We start from the raw sequence: 14,448 nt of genomic DNA, 5'->3' as shown, positions 1-14,448 counted from the left end.
TAGTGATATTGCCTCAGAAACCCAAGGAGGGGTTGCTATGAGTCGGATCTGACTCGACAGCAGTGAGTTTGGTTTGATATATTTGCTTAACTGGTTTTGCTCCTCCAATGAACCCACACTAAGACACCCATTATGTTAACTAAGGTACTCTTGCTGGTACTTATTCACCCATCAAAACTAACAAGATGTTGAAGCTCATAGTAGCACACTCTGGGGTGCAGCCTATGACTAGAGCTTTTCAAATGTTAATCACACTTGGGCTGTGTACATCCAATTGGAGTGTGTCAAATGTTAACCACTCATAGCCAGTATATATCTCAGTGCTTCTTATACCTGCCCACTGAATTCACCTAGGGATTTTTTTAAAAAAATTCAGGGCCTAGACTACAGCCCAGATCAATTAAATTAATATTTCTGGACTTGGGAGAAAAGCAAGAATATTTTTTTGACACTTCCTAGATAACTTCAATGTGCAGATAAGTTTGGAAACTACTAATATAGATTAAAAAATGTATATCATTATTTTAAATTAATCATTTTACAACAAATTATAGGCATTATATCAGAAGAAAAAAACAGGAGAAATACAAATAAAATTCCTACTGTTAAATATAAAAGGGGTTTACAGATATTTGGGATATGAAAAAGCTTTAGGGTGGAACAACAATTTTTAATAACTGACCATCTAATTCGTAACTGAAAAACCTAATTTTCATGTTCTTAATAAGGTCAATGACCTACTGCCAGTTCCTACTCTTAGCAACCCCCACTGAGTTTCTGAGGCAGTAAATCTTTACGGAAGTAGATTGCCCAGTCTTCCTTCCACAGATTGGCTGGTGGGTTTGAATTGCCAACCTCCTGGTTAGCAGTCAAATGCCTTAAGCACTGTACCAGCAGAGCTCAAACAGAATGAAAGATTATCCAACAAAATATGGAATTATCAAACAATGCCACTAATATCACATGTAAGTAAAATCTTGCTGGCAATAGTGCAAAAATGGTTGCAGCAGTATACTGACAGGAAACTTCCAGAAATTCAAGCTGGATTCAAAAGGGGATGTGGAATGAGAGATATCATTGCTGATGTCAGATGGATCTTGTTTGGAAGCAAAGAATACCAGAGAGATGTTTACTTGTGTTTTATTGACTATGCAAAAGCATTCAACCATGTGGATCATAACAAATTATGGATAACATTGAGGAGAATTAGAATTCCAGAACTCTTAATTGTGCTCATGAGTAACCTGTACATAGACCAGGAGGCTATCTTTCCAACAGAACAAGAAGATATTTCAGGTTTAGTATCAAGAAGGGTGTACATCAGGGTTATATCCTTTCACCATACTTATTCAATCTGTATGGTGAGCAAATAATCTGAGAAGCTGGGCTGTCTGAAGAAGAGTGTGGCATCAGGATTGGAGAAAGATTCATTAACAACCTGCAATATGCAGATGAAACAACCATGCTTATGCTGAAAGTGAAGATTACTTGAGACACTTACTGATAATGATTAACGACTACAGTCAGCAGTACGGATTACACCTCAACATAAAGAAAAGGAAAATCTTTACAACTGGACAAGTAAGAAGTATCACAATAAATGGAGAAAAGGTTGATGGTGTTGGGGACTTCGTTTTAGTTGGATCCACAATCAGCACAAATGGTAGCAGCAGTCAAGAAATCAGATGGCGTGTTGCACTGGGCACATCTGCTGCAAAAGATCTCTTTAAAGTGCTGAAGAGGAAAGATGTCTCTTTGATGACTAACCCAAGCCATAGTATTTTCAATAGCCGCATATACATGTGAAAGCTGGACAATAGATAAGGAAGACCAAAGAAGACTTAATGCTTTTGAGTTGAGTTGGTGAAAAATACTGAAAGAATCATGGACTGCCAGAAAAACTAAAAAATCTGTCTTTGAAGAAGTGCAGCCACAATGTTCCTTGGAAACAAGAATGGCCAGACCTCCTGTCACCTACTTTGGTCATGTTATCAGAAGGGACTATTCACTGGAGAAAGATATTATGCTTGGTAAAGTGGAAATTCAACAAATAAGGGAAGGCCTTCAAGGAGACAGATTGACACAGTGGTTGTAATGATGGGCTCAGGTAGAGCAAGGATTGTGAGGCTGGTACAGGACTGGAGTGTTTCATTCTGACTATGAGTCAGAGCCAACTTGATGTCACCTAACAACAACAACGACAACATGGTCAATATTTGCACTCATCTCTCATTGGCTAACAGATTTTTTGTTTAAATGTTTAAAGAGTTAAAGTTTTTATCTGATATCCTCCAAAATTAACATGGTAAAAATCATAAGAGAATTTTAAAATGTTGAATCGGTCCCTTTCTTTTCACTTTCAAACATCACACACACACACATATTCTCACCTAGATATAAAAAAAATACACTTATTTTTTTACATATCCAATAGATTATTGTTGTTGTAATATGCTGTCAAGTTGATTTCAACTCATAGCAACCCCTCCTTGGGTTTCCGAGGCAGTATCATTACGGAAGTAGATTGCCCTATCTTCCTTCCGAGGAGTGGCTGGTGGAGTTGAACCACCAGCCTTCTGGTTAGTAGTAAAGTGCCTTAGGCAGTATGCCACCAGAGCTCCTATCCAATAGATAATAGTCTTTTAAATTTTAAATCAACTTGTAATTAATATTTTAAAAATATTATTCCAGCCACATGCAATAATCCTTAGTGAATCTTAAGAGTCCTAAGCAGTCTTGGAGACCTTATCCAAAACAACATATAACTATATATAAATACCTCCTTGATCTCACTTTATTTTTTAAATAGATGGCCTGAGAAATAACTGTGGAAGTTATTTCCATGAATTTAATAGTGAGGTCATTCACAAATTAATTCTGCAGTTTCCCTCTGGCCTTTCTGTAGATTACAATAAAGTTTCTACTATAAATTTCAGTTTTATATCCTACCACCATAGTCTGTTAAGCAGTTTTTCTACTTTTTTTCATTCAGATAAGTTCAGCTTAAGTTTCCTTTTATTTTTGCTCTATTGACCAAAGATGGCATCTTTCTTGTCATTAGAGAACAGACACACACACACACACACACACACACACATACATACACACACATGCACCAAACCCCTCCTTCTTATAGTCCTTCTATTGATAGAAACTCTGCAGCATCTGCCGTTCATAACTACCTCAGTGCTCATTTAGAGAACTGTTTTAGTTCATCTCCTAGTTACAATTGTGATGATTTACGTCATATGCCCCAATTTAAGTTAGTTTTTTTATTGTGTATTTAGCATTGCAATCACTGGGCACAGCCTAAACACTGAAAGTAAAATAGCTTATAAGTCACATAATGTAAAAACAATTATTAACCTGCATATAAAGTGGAAAGCAACTTTAATATTCAATAAGGTTAGTTGAAGATATTCCATTATATGTATTGTATATATTAAAAACTGCATAAATATACTTTGATGCCTATGAAGCCTGAGTTTATGTTTTCTAGGTTACTTTTCTTTCTCCTCATATATTATTTTAACCAACATATAATTCACATACAATTCAATTATTTTTTAGTAAATTCACCAACTTGTATAATTATCACTAAAATCAATTTTAGAACATTTTCAATGTATATCTATAAATAAAGAGACATTTCCAAAGTACTTTGATAATCAGCCTAAAGATGTATTGTGAAAATGTGATAATTAAGTCAATTTTCATTTTATTTTTTAATTATTTGTATAAAAATGTTGTCTATTTTTAGAGATTATATTTTATTAAATAAGTGATTTAGATGCTGATCCTGCCCCTAAATAGAACAAAATAATTACCAAAGTAAATTTAAAAGGATGAATTTCTAATTTTAAATGAATATTATACTTATCAATATTTTTTTCAGAATTTTATAATAACTAAATAATAACTAAAAAGAAAACACCATGACAATCTGTGCCCCTGTCACTTAAGACACCATCCTTCTCAGGTTCCAGCTCCCTAAATACTTGCTGTCCCTCATGCAACGTCTCTTCCCTCAGTTCACGGTTGTGGAGTGATCTTCCACAAGCACTTCCAACAACAGTGACTTGTGGGGCTGTCATAAAGTGTCAGCAAACATGATGACTATTGGAATGTGTTAAGAACTAAATAAAGACCAGGGACTGAATAAAGCACCTGGACACAGAAAACTATACATCATCTCCTTTGCTTCCTTTTTGAAAGTTGGCATATACAGTGTATTTTTAGCAGGAAAGGAATGGGATGATTTTACTTAATGCTCAACAGCTGCTCATTAGGCAGATCAGAAAGAAATAAGTGAGATGGAATATTGGTTAAAATTGCAGAGTAGGTGCCAGGAGTACTAGATCTCAAGCCTTGTTCACTAACCTTGAGTGACCTTGTGTTCTGTTTTGACCTTTCGCTTCCTGGCTTTCAAGCCTTAGAGTTGGAACAACAATACTTTCTCAGCATCTCCATGGCTCTAGTCAGAATTAATGATGCTTTGTGATTCTTGAAATGACTGGTTCCCTTAAAATTACTGACAAGGACAGATGCCTATTCTGGCAGTGTCATTTAGATATGATCCTCATTGAAGTATAAAGACATGAGAAGAATGTAGGGATAGCATAGAAATGTTGGAAAATTAAAATATCCTTTGGTGCAACTCCATCCTTTCACTCAATAGGTCTAATAGGAATACCTTGTCAACAGGTGATTCTGTTTTACTTTAATGATATTAAATGTGTCTAAACATGAGATGTACAATCAAACCTGATAAACATACTTCGGCCAAATCAAGTAAAGGTAGGCAGTTTCAAAACTCGATAAGTTATACCCATCTACAATTCAAAGGATATTTAATATTCACTTGTTATCTGAAGATTGACTTTCACTAGATAATGTATATTTCACTTACTTGAATGACTGAGTTTGACAATAATGAATTAGTTTGTTGTTTAAAATATTTTTGGCCTTTAGCCTGAATGAGTTTTCTTTTTCTTTCTTTCTTTTTTAAAGCCATTGAATTGTAAGATGATAAAAAGGAGATGGGAATTGCTTCTTTCAAAGAAACTCGTGTGCTAGAAAGACAGGAATCCTATAGTTCTTCAGAAGCCTAATTCTGGTAATTTTGGTGCAATTGCTGGAAGAAACATGTACTTTAATTTTAGTTTATTAAAATGTATTTCAGTATTTATATATTTAAATAAATAAAATAACAACAAATAAAATAGATTTGGCCTTTTTCATATCTTGTTGGTTATAATATTGATTTGAATGTTAATAAAATCCCGGTAGTGGGAGTATGGCATAGTTCCACATTGATCTATCTGAGCTTTGTCATAGACTCTGTTGCAGTTGATCACCTGGGAAGCCTGAGGAGCCTGAACAACAGCTGTGTTGATTATACGTCCCTCTGAGTATAGGAGAGGTAAGTATAGAGTCAACATTAGCTTTTGGTTTAAATAAATAGGTTGTCTATGGCCAATATTTGTAATTCCAAGATCCTCCATTGCCAATATTTGAGATGCTTTGTATTCATGCCGATATCCTGCATCAGAGCTCTTTAGTATCATTTTTGGAAGGGGTATGTTTCTGTGGAAAGATATGCTTCACTGTATATATTTCAATTAAAATGGCTAACAGAGTAATAAATCCATTTTTTCCCTAAAGCAGCTATTTTTACAAAGCCTCTCTAATAAAGCTTTATAGTGTAAAAATGCCCTTACATAACCAAACGTCAGCTCTGTTAAGTCTTATCTAGGGATAAAGTTGTGTTTCCATATCCTGGGAAGATATGGGAAGTAAAAGGAATAAGAACTGCATGTGGTGAGCAGCCAATGAATAACATATTAATAATAATGGTGACCAGATAAATTTTCATGGAATGTGAACAAGTTATAGGTCAAATTCATTTTTTCTGTAACTTCAGTTCAAGCTGTTTCTGGTAGTCAAGCAGACATAGGGGAAACACTTCAAAATTCCTAGCCTGGGATCAATATAAACAGGGGAGTATAATCTCACTGACTAACCAAGAGCATTTCAGCAATATAAAATCTGTATTTTTGGCAATAATTTTTTTCTCTAAGAAGTAGTCACCAATCAGTTACATTTCTAGAAAATATTCCAGTTTTCACTACAATGGTGAAGTTTCTTATATTGCTAAACCAATTCTTGCTACAGGTATTAAGAGTTATCTTTTTTCCACAGAAATATTACATAGGATATATGCCAACTTCTTAATGAAAATATAGTTGTTGTTAACCACAGAAGGTGAAGCGGCCATACCAAAAAACAAGTCAAATTAGGTAAAATGACTTAAGTACTCTCTAGTGGGTCTAGCCCATTTATTCTTTTAACTTATAGCTCGCACTTCTCAGTCCACACTTTGCTCTGAAAATTGCTTCTCCCTGATGCAAGGCAAAGTGTTGTTTAGCCCAAAATGAAAACTAAAATATGTTTGAAGTAAGGGGTTTTGCTTTCTAGGATTGATTTTAAAGGAATCAACATCTTTGTCAGGCTGAGGTAGCTCATTGGCCAACCTGATGTCAGTCCTATACTCCCCAGAAAGAAGGTAAGAGATCTGAAGACTAAAAGATTTGGACCTGAGCTAATTAAAGCTACCCTGGTCCTGGAGCTTACTAATAAGCTCAGCTTCTTATATTTTATGAGACACTGCTGCAAGGTTTCCGATGAAACCCATATTTTACCTGAGGTGATTTGAATGGGTTATTGTTGTTGTTGTGATGTGCTGTTGAGTCGGACCCGACTCATAGCGACCCCTCCTTGGGTTTCCAAGGCAGTATCACTACGGAAGTAGATTGCCCCATCTTCCTTCCAAGGAGCGGCTGGTGGGTTTGAATGGTCAGCCCTCTGGTTAGCAGTCAAGTGCCTTAGTCACTATGCTACCAGAGCTCCTTTGAATGGGTTAGGGAGTGCCATTTCTGTTCCTGCCCCACGCTGCAGAGGCTGGGGCTTTTGCTCCACTTCCACTGCCCATTCCATAGAGAATAGACTTGTATTTTACTCTGTGATCTCTAACTTCACTTGATGTTTTCAGACTCTCTGGGCCTATGAAAAGCCCACTTCAAAATACTTTCACAAGAGAAAAATAGGTTGGAACCATTATCTTTCCAAAAAGGTTCAGCAATGTGCTTTAGTTCTATCTTTGCTTATTCCTGAGGGAACCCATGTTCCATTGTAGTTTGAAATCCTTCAATTGATTTGAAGTCTGTCCCAGACCTGATCTAAGTTCCTGGGTTGGTTTTCTTATCTCTCATTATGTTAAGGTTAAATCAGGACATTTTGCATGGGATCAGATCCAGTTGAGGTTTGAAATGATAATTTTGACCCAAAACACATTTGGGGTGTAAAAGAGATAGTGGGCTTTTTCCTTTTCATCCTACCCTATATATATACTCTGGTCATGCTGCTTTTTATTCTTCACAAATGTCTATTATTTGTATAGCTCTGCTTTTGCTTTTACATTTCCTTTGTCTTGCCATCTTTATTGTTAAATTTATTTACTTCATTTGTTATTGTTATATATATTGGCATTTAGTTAGTTCTGACTCGCAGTAACCCCATGGATAACAGAAGAAAACTGTCTCCGTGATTCTCAGTATGATCAATGGTATGCTCATTTCCTTTGTCTTGTAGCTTCTGTCATGGATTCCCTATCTCTTTCTGAAATCTCTGATTCTGAGTGAAGCAATCTGCCATGTTTTAAGTAATGTTTAAGTTTTGTTGCGATGACAGGGAGCTCTGGTAGTACAACATTCAGCAGCTAGCCAAAAAGTCAGTGGTTCGAATCTAATAGCTACTTTGTGGGAGAAAAATGAGGCGATCTACTTCCATAAGGATTTACAGCCTTGGGAATCTTTACTTTGTTTGTTTTATGGGGTCATTATGAGTCAGAACTGACTCAATGGCAGTGTTTTTATTATTATTATTATTATTATTATTTTGAGGCTCTGTAGTGAAGAACTGAAGTGTCTGGTTAGTAGTCAGGAAGAAATTGAAACCTATCAACAGCCATATTAGTGACCTTGGGAGCAGATTATCCAACCTTAGTCAAGCTTTTCAATGGTTAGAGCAGCAGCAGAGAGCTCGATTGCAATCTTATGAAAGATACAGAGCCAAAACTACCCAGATCAGAAGCTCCAAGACACTTAGCCTCCAGAAATTCTGTAAGATTTATAATAAATGCTTATTGTTTTAAGTTGCTAAGTATTGGAATAATTTGTTCTACAGCAATGGATAACTATACAACTGGCTTAAATGGCAATCATAGTTGTTGTTATGTGCCGTTGAGTCAGACTCAACTCATAGCGACCCCTCCTTGGGTTTTAGAGGCAGTATCACTACGGAAGTAGATTACACAACCTTCCTTCCAAGAAGTGGCTGGTGGGTTTGAATCGCCAGCCTTCTGGTTAGCAGTCAAGTGCCTTACGCACTATGCTACCAGAACTCCTGGCAATCATAGTAGGAGTACAATTTTTACATCCACAATTTCCTTTAGAGGGCATTCTCTCCTGACTTTTTTTTTAAGAATCTATCCTTGGTTCTCTTCTCTTCTTACTGTATAGGCTTACCAAATTGCCATGAAGTTGGTTCAGACTCATAGTGACCCCCTTTGGGTTTCCAGATCTGTAAATCTTTACAGAAGTGTATTGCCCAATCTTCCTTCTGCAGAGTGACCTGGTGGGTTTGAACTGCTGACCTTCTGATTAGCACCCAAATGCCTTACCCACTATGCCACCAGAGCTCCTTCTGTATAGGGTTAGGTGACCTCATTTGTTTTTATAACCTCAAATACCAATCAAGGATTGCAGTGGAGTGAATTACTTCGTATGGCTCTGCTACTCATGTTTGATTTTATGATTCTCACAAAATGATTAGGTGAGATTCTGCAAACCAGGTGCTTGTGGCCCATCAAGAGTATTGGACTGCTTGCTAATGATGAAATTAAGGTGACTAGAACTCTTATGGGGATGGAACCATGCAAATAAGGTGTATAGAACCATAAAAAGGGAAATGATCAATTTTGTCATCCTTCTAGGTTAAAGGGTTTCAATCCCAGAAGTAGAGGGGGGACCTCGGTATACCAAGAAGAAAAGCTAGGTACAACAAGAAGAGCCAAGAGTGGAGTGCATCTTTTTGACCTGGGCTTCCTGTACTGAGTACACCTTAGAACCAGGCAATAGAGAAAGCTGTAACATGGGAGAAGTTACGACATGGTGAGAAGTGGTGACAAGTACAACAAAGAACCAGCAGCAGCAGAACTGGGAGTCCAGCAGAAGATGGTGCAGTGGCTTTCCCAGCCCACAGAGTGAGGTGGCTACAGGGGATGTGCTGACACACACGCAAGAAAGCTGAGCACCTATGGGCTTGAGGCCGCCCAGCAAGTAGGATGCCTCTGGACACTTATCAGTAGAGCTAAAAAGCTTGGTAACACTTGCCTGAGTAGGGCAGAAGCTAGGCCACGGGTAAAGGGCTAAGAGAAAAGCCTGTCTTGGTGGTGGGGGTGGGAGGAGCCCTACACAGCCAAGAGTATCTGAAAAAGCTGTCCTGCACTGAAGAAGGGAGACATTGCTTACATGCTTCTTAATCCCAAAGTGTAAAGTCCCAAGTTGTAACCTGGTACTTCTCTAATAAATCTCTAACTTTGAGTATTTCTGTGAGTTTTGTGTGTTGTTGCATGAATTATTGAACCCAGTAGAGAAGTAGAGTGCTGTGGGAGGGAAGGACTGCCGTCAGATTTGGTAAAAAAAAAAAAAAGACTGGAAAGGAGATATGTTTGACCTCTACCTCATAGGAATCAGTTGGGCTGATGATGATCTTGATTCTCTCTCTCACCCTCCTGAAGTTAGATGAGATCTGGTGTCCACATGCCATTTCACAAAGAATTACAAATTTACATATTCCATTTTCTAGACAAGCATTTTTCAACCTTGGCACTATTAACATTTTGGCAAGCTAGTCATTTGTTGTGAAGGGCAGATCTGTGCATATAGGATATTGAAAGCACTCAGTCCCAGATCTTTACACTATAGGTACCAGAAAACTTGCACTTCCAACCCAGCTTTGAAAACCAAACATAACTTTGAATATTGTCATATATGCACTTGGTGGGGGGGGAGGGCAAAATAGCCCCCCTCCAAATAAATAGAAGTATTCAAGAACTTCCTTTAGAGATTCAGCTACCTAAGGTCTATTGAAGGTCTTTACCTATTTAATATAATCTCATAGGCATATCAACTTTTATAAGTAAATATTGAATTAATAATCCCTGGGAGCTCTGGTAGCATAATGGCTAAGACACTTGCCTGCTAACCAGATGGCTGGCGGTTCAAACCCACCAGCCACTCCTCGGAAGGAAGGTTGGGCAATCCTACTTCCATAGTGATACTGCCTCGGAAACCCAAGGAGGGGTCGCTATGAGTCGGGTTTGACTCAATGGCACGTAACAACAACAACAACAACATCTTTTCCCTAGTACCTGCACCGTGCCATTTCATTAGATGGCTCCACCTTCTGCCAGTTGCTCAATCCCCAAATGCCTAAATTGTCACCACTGTCAACAAGGACTTGTGTGTTCTATCCTTCATTTATATTTCTAACTTCATTTCAAATAACTCTTTTAGCCATTGTCTTCTCAAAACATCTTTTGTGTCAGTCTCCTTCCCATGTCATACCTTTGCACAAGCACCTTCATCTGCTTAGAATATTCACTTCTTTTCTCTTTTTCTTTCCAATTCCAAACACTCAGAGCTCAGCTGAAAAGTCACTTCTTCAAGGAAGCCCTCCCTGATTGCCACAGATGCATGTTAATCTTCTAATCATGATATCAGGTTGTATCTATCACCCCTTTTTAATATTTTTAGAATTATTTTTCTCAAACTCTAATTTTGGCAACCCTATTCCCATAAATAATTTTAGCTTCATTAATGTAGGTATCCTGTCTGTCCTTCACTTTTACTTGACCTTATAAAGCAGTACTTAGCAAAGAGTAGGCACTCAAAAGAATTTGCTGATTTTAAAAATGCATGGATGGCTAAATGAATAAAACAAGATGTACTGGGAATCTTACTATTTATTCTACAAAAATCTGGAGATGATCCTATAGAACTTTATGGAGTTCTATGTATCTATTCTTTTGTACGTATGTTTTTCTGTATAAATTGTAAAACTATTAGCCAAGCTTATAAGTCAACTTGAGAAACTAAATTTAACAAGAATAGCAATACATAAATGAAATGAACTTTTATTGTGATAGTATAAAAATACATGTAAATAGTTTTTTTACAAAAATCATAGTAAAAAAATCCAGCAGATATATTTTAGTACACAAAACAATTTTTACATGATTAACATGGACATATATTTAAAAATTAAGAAAACTGACATGTAAATCTAACAGATAAAGTAGTATTATCATTACATTTAAGGGGCTTTTACACATTAAAAAGAAAAAAAAGTAAATGTTGTTGTTGTTGATAAGTGCCTTCAGCTCAGCTCTGACTCATAGCGACGCTATGCACAACAGAACAAAACCCTGCCTGGTCCTGAGCCAGCCTCACAGTACTTGCTATACCAGAGGCAATAGTTGCATCCATTGTGTCAATCCATCCCATTGGAGGTCTTTTCCTTTTTTGCTGACCCTCCACATGATATCCTTCTCCAGGGAATGGTCCCTTCTTACAACATGATCAAATCAGGCAAGACAAAGTCTGGCCATTCTTACTTCCAAGGAGTATTCTGGCTGCACTACCTCCAGGACAGATTTGTTTGTTCTTCTGGCACTCCACGGTACTTTCAGCATTCATTGCCAACACCACAACTCAAAAGCATCAACTCTTCTTCTGTCTTCCTTATTCATTGTTCAGCTTTCCCATGCTTATGAAGCAATTGAAAACAAAATGGCTTTGGTTAGACATACCTTAGTCTTCAAAGAGACGTCTTTGCTCTTCAGCACTTAAAAGAAGTCTTTTGCAGCAGATTTTCCCAATGTAATGTGTTGTCTAATTTCTTGATTGCTGCTTGCATTGGTGTTGATTGTGGAACCAAGTAATATGAAATCTTTGAGAACTTCTCCATTTATCTGATCATCTGATGCTCCTCATTGGCCCAATTGTGAGAATTTTTGCTTTCCTTATGTTGAGGTGTAATCCATGCTGTAGACTGTAGTCTTTAATCTTCATCAGTAACTGCTTCAAGTCATCTTCACTTCAGCAAGCAAGGTTGTGTCATCTGCCTATCATGGGTTGTTAATGAGTCTTCCTTCCATACGGATGTCACACTCTTCATTATATAGTCCAGTTTCTCAGATTATATGCTCAACATATAGATTGAATAAGTATGGACAAAGGATACAACCCTGATGCGCACAGTTCTTGATATTAAATCATGCAGTGTCCCTTTGTTCTGTTCAAATGACAGCCTCCTGTTCTATTTACAGGTTCCTCATGAACACAATTAAGTGTTCTGGAATTCTTATTTTTCTCAATGTCATCCATACTTTGTTATGATCCACACAGTTGAATGCTTTTGCATACTCAATAAAACACAAGTAAACATCTTTCTGGTATTCTTTGCTTCCAGCCAAGATCCATCTGACATCAGCAATAATATCCCTCATTCCATGTTCTCTTCTGAATCCAGCTTGCATTTCTGGAGTTTCCCTGTTAATATAGTGCTGCAACCATTTTTGAATAATCTTAAGTAAGATTTTATCAGCATGCAAGATTAATGATATTGTTTGATAATTTCCACATTCTGTGGGATCACCTTTCTCTGGAATGTGTACAAATATGGATCTCTTCCAGTCAGTTGGCCAGGTAGCTGTCTTCCAAATTTTTTGGCATAGATGAATGAGTGCGTCCAGTCCAGCAAACATCTCAATGGGCATTCCATCAGTTCCTGGAACCTTGTTTTCTGCCAATTCCTTCAGTGCAAGTTCAACTTCTTTCTTCAATATCATTGGTTCTCAATCATATGCCACCTACTGAAATGGATGAACATTGGCCAAATCTTTTTGGTACAGTGACTCTGTATTCCTTCCATCTTCTTTTAATGTTGCCTGCATCATTCAACATTTTGCCCATAGAATCTTTCAATATTGCAACTCAAAGTTTGAATTTTTTCTTCAGTTCTTTCAGCTTGAGAAATGCCAAGTATTGTTCTTCCCTTTTGGCTTTCTAACTTCAGGTTTTGCACATTTCATTATAATAATTGACTTTGTCTTCTTGAGTTGTTCTTTGAAATCTTCTGTTCAGCTCTTCTATCTTGCCATTTCTTTCATTTGCTTTAGCTACTCTCCATTCAAGAGCAAGTTTTAGAGTCTCTTCTGACATCCAAACATCAATTATGGCTTTTTCTTCCTTTCCTGTGTTCCTAATGACCTCTTGCTTTCTTCATGTATGATGTTCTTGATATCATCCCACAATTCATCTAGTTTTGGTGACTGGAGTTCAATGCACCAAATCTATTCTGTAGATGGTCTCTAAACTCAGGTGGGATACAATCAAAGTCATACTTTGGCTCTTGTGGACTTGTTTTAATTTTCTTCAGCTTCAACTTTAACTTGGAAATAAGCAATTGATGGTCTGTTCCACAGTCAGATCCTGGCCTTGTTTTGACTGAAGATATTGACCTTTATTGCATCTTTACACATATGTAGTCAATCTGATTCCTGTGTATTCCATCTGGTGAAGTCCAGGTGTATAGCCACTATTTATTTATATATTTGCAATGAATAAGTCATTGGTCTTGCAAAATTTTATCATGGGATCTCTAGCATCATTTTTACCCCAAGGACATATTTTGCAGCTACTGATGATTCTTCTTTGTTTCCAACTTTTGCATTCCAGTCACCAGTGATAATTAACACATCCTGATTGTGTGTTTGGTCAATTTCAGACTGCAGAAATTGGTAAACATCTTCAATTTCTTCATCTTTGGCTTTGGTAGTTGGTGCAAAAATTTGAATAATAGTAATATTAACTGGTCTTCCTTGTAGGTGTATGGATATTATCCTATCACTGACAGCATTGTACTTTGGGATAGATCTTGATACATTCTTTGTGACAATGAATGTCACCACATTCCTCTTCAATTTGTCATTTCCAGCATAGTAGATCATGATTTTTCTGATTCAAAATGGCCAAAACCAGTGATTTCACCTCACTAATGCCTAGGATATCAATCTGTATGTGTTCCATTTCATTTTTGACAACTTCCAATATTCCTAGATTTATAATTTGTACATTCAATGTTGTGATTATTAATGGATGTTTGCAGCTGTTTCTTTCCATTTTGAATTTAAAGATGGCATACATTATGTCCAAGACAATAAAATATATTTTAAGAATTTTAGCCTCAAGTTTCTGAATCCTGGAAGTACATACATGCACATACATGTATATATGTGTGTATATATATATATATATACACACA

Source organism: Orycteropus afer, unplaced genomic scaffold (genome assembly GCF_000298275.1).
Source record: "Orycteropus afer afer isolate SDZICR_OR568_19922 unplaced genomic scaffold, OryAfe1.0 scaffold00017, whole genome shotgun sequence".
NCBI classification, from domain to species: Eukaryota; Metazoa; Chordata; class Mammalia; order Tubulidentata; family Orycteropodidae; genus Orycteropus; species Orycteropus afer.
The sequence above is the reverse complement of the archived record's forward strand: the minus strand, read 5'-3'. Positions refer to the sequence as shown.